At 46.4% G+C, this 3,088-nt stretch overlaps 1 pseudogene; it reads left to right on the top strand.

The window, feature by feature from the left end:
- The first annotated feature begins 683 nt into the window (after positions 1-683).
- Positions 684-2,447, top strand: LOC118537387 (DDB1- and CUL4-associated factor 8 pseudogene; annotated as a pseudogene).
- Positions 2,448-3,088: the final 641 nt, after the last annotated feature.

The raw sequence follows: 3,088 nt of genomic DNA, 5'->3' as shown, positions 1-3,088 counted from the left end.
CAGTGCAATATTTGGGATCTACTCATACTAAAAAGTATTTTTAAATCGAAAATGCAGTTAACTAGGCAATGTGTCTTTTATTGACGACATTTCTACCAATTAGAGCTGTAAAGGTTTCCCTAAAGTTGTTTGGTTTGCTGAAGATATTTTTTGTACGTCATAAACTCACTAGCTTTGGGGACCTTAACAATCCTTCATTGTGTGTGCCTATTTCTTCATTTCATACTGTACATCATGTTCAAGCAAAGCAATGTACATCACGTTCAAGCAAAGCACTGAGAGTCTTATGATAACAGTTCTGCCTAAAGAGTATCACTTTTGCTGATAGTTCTCTGAGAATATGTTCCCAAAGTGTAACGTGTTCCCATTTTCAAAAGAACAGAACGTACAGCCACTGACAAGTGTAAGATAGTTGCGGGGGTGGGGCTGAGGGCCTGGAAAAGTCTGAGCAGTCCTGAGATACCGCGAGATGCTAGACGGGACAAAGTCTTCTGAACCTCACCAGCTCCCATACTTCCAACTGCTTCAGACGGCTAATCCCCCTTCCGGCTTTGGCTTACCGCGTTAGCGTCTGCCTAGCCAATTTTCCCTGGTCTGTCCCCAGCCGGGCCGGGCCTCCTCCCTTCCTCCAACTTGTGGGGCTTTTTCCCACTCCAGACAGGCTACAGCAAGCGTCATTTAAGATGTCTGACAACGGGAGCGGCACAGATGGCCCACAAGACCCGGGAAGAAGCAGCCTGCTTAATAGCCCTGAGGAGCAGTCTGAAGTGGATGCCGGGAGAGAGACATCTTCAGATACTGAACTGAGCTTGAATTTGACCAGAGATGGTGGCGTCCTCAGCCAGGCCAGCCCAGAAAGTCAAGGCACAGACGCAGAAAGTTCAGCCGAAAACATCAACTTTGAAAGCACGGAAGACTCGGACGAGTTCATCTGTGAGGAAAACCTATTCCCTTACCGCTCAGCAGAAGAGGAGGAGAGAGGAGCGGCCGCAGAACAGCCTCAGGTACCGTGCAATGAAGCTAACCGTGATCAGTATTTATCAGATGAGGATCGGGCCCTGGAGGACTGGGTGTCCTCCGAAACATCTACCCTGCCCCGCCCTCGCTGGCAAGTCCTTTCCGCTCTTCGAGAGCGGCAGCTGGGTTCCAGTGCCCGCTTCGTATATGAGGCCTGTGGGGCCAGAGTCTTTGTGCAGCGTTTCCACCTGCTCTATGAGCTTGAAGGCCATGATGGTTGCGTCAATACTGTGCACTTTAACCAGCGTGGCACCTGGCTGGCCAGTAGCAGTGATGACCTTAGAGTGATAGTGTGGGACTGGGCGCGTCGGCAGCCAGTAATGCAGTTTGCGAGTGGCCACAGAAATAATGTCTTTCAAGCCAAGTTCCTTCCCAATTGTGGTGATTCCATCATGGCCACGTGTGCCCGTGATGGGCAGGTACGCATAGCAGAGCTCTCTGCTCTACCACACTGTAAGAATACTAAGCGTGTGGCCCAGCACAGGGGAGCCTCCCATAAGTTGGCTCTGGAGCCAGACTCCCCTTTTAAGTTCCTAACTTCAGGTGAAGATGCAGTTGTTTTCGCCATTGACCTCAGACAAGGCCAGCCAGCTTCCAGAGTGGTGGTAACCAAAGAGAGGGAGAAGAAAGTGGGGCTGTATACAATCCATGTGAATCCTGCCAGTACTTACCAGTTTGCGGTGGGCGGAAGAGATCAGTTTGTAAGAATTTATGACCAAAGGAAAATTAATGAGAATGAGAATAATGGGGTACTCAAGAAATTCTGTCCTCATCACCTAGTCAACTGTGATTCCAAAGCAAACATCACCTGCCTTGTGTACAGCCACGATGGCACAGAGCTCCTGGCCAGTTATAATGATGAAGATATTTATCTCTTCAACTCCTCTGATGGAGATGGAGCCCAGTATGTTAAGAGATACAAGGGGCACAGAAATAATGCCACAATCAAAGGCGTCAATTTCTATGGCCCCAGAAGTGAGTTTGTGGTGAGTGGCAGTGATTGTGGGCACATCTTCCTCTGGGAAAAATCATCCCGCCAGATTGTTCAGTTTATGGAGGGAGACAAGGGAGGCACCATAAACTGTCTTGAGCCCCATCCTTACCTACCTGTGCTGGCGACCAGTGGCCTAGATCATGATGCCAAGATCTGGGCACCCACAGCTAAAGCAACCACTGAGCTGACCGGGTTAAAGAATATGATTAAGAGAAACAAGCGAGAACGGGATGAAGATCGCATACACCACACTGACCTGTTTGACAGCCACATGCTTTGGTTCCTCATGCGTCACCTGACACAGAGAGGTCATCACCAGCACTGGGGAGCTCCTGGAGTTGGAGTCATGGATGCAGAGTCAGATGCTTCTTCCAGTACCTCCAATTCATCTGAGGAGGAAGAGAACCAAGACCATGTGCAGTGCCTTTCGTCCTGAAGGCCTCATGCCTGCTCCAGCTAGATGTCACCTCAGTAGGCTGGACTTTAAGTTTAACATTTAGTTTAACAATAAATTTGTTTTTGTTTTCTATCTATTTTCTACCATAAAAACCATCTTTTCCATCTCTTTACTCTCCCTTCTTTACATTCTTCCTCTCCCATTCCTTTCCTCTCACTTGGTTTCTTTATTCCTCTCTCTTTACCCATTATATCTCTGTGTAAGAAAATATGTAAGGTTTTTTGTTTTTTATTTTTGCCTCTTTTCATTTGTTTTCTTATGGCTCAGCTCTTATAGCTGACTTCTAAAGGTTCTGGTGAAAAAATTAATAGCCTTATTGAATCTATCTTCTCATTTCTGACACCCTGAAAGCTACGACCTTTTTTCTTTCATCTTTAGCAGTTTAAGGTTAATTTCTTCAGTTGACTTGAAAATTTCAGAAATGTGTTTATTCTTTAAAAGTAAAGTAAAATAAAGCAAACCATGGTCTTGTTCCTTTAATGCGGACACTTGGCCATACACACACACACGCATGCGCACACACACACAGACTCTCTTTCACTCTCTCTCACAGAAAAGGAAAAGAGGAGAAAGGGTGCATAAATTCCTAACAAGATAATTCATGCTTCTGGAATAATTAG

This window comes from Halichoerus grypus, chromosome X, assembly GCF_964656455.1.
Source record: "Halichoerus grypus chromosome X, mHalGry1.hap1.1, whole genome shotgun sequence".
Classification (NCBI taxonomy): domain Eukaryota; kingdom Metazoa; phylum Chordata; class Mammalia; order Carnivora; family Phocidae; genus Halichoerus; species Halichoerus grypus.
Note: the sequence above shows the minus strand (reverse complement) of the source record. Positions and strands in the feature narration are given on the sequence as shown.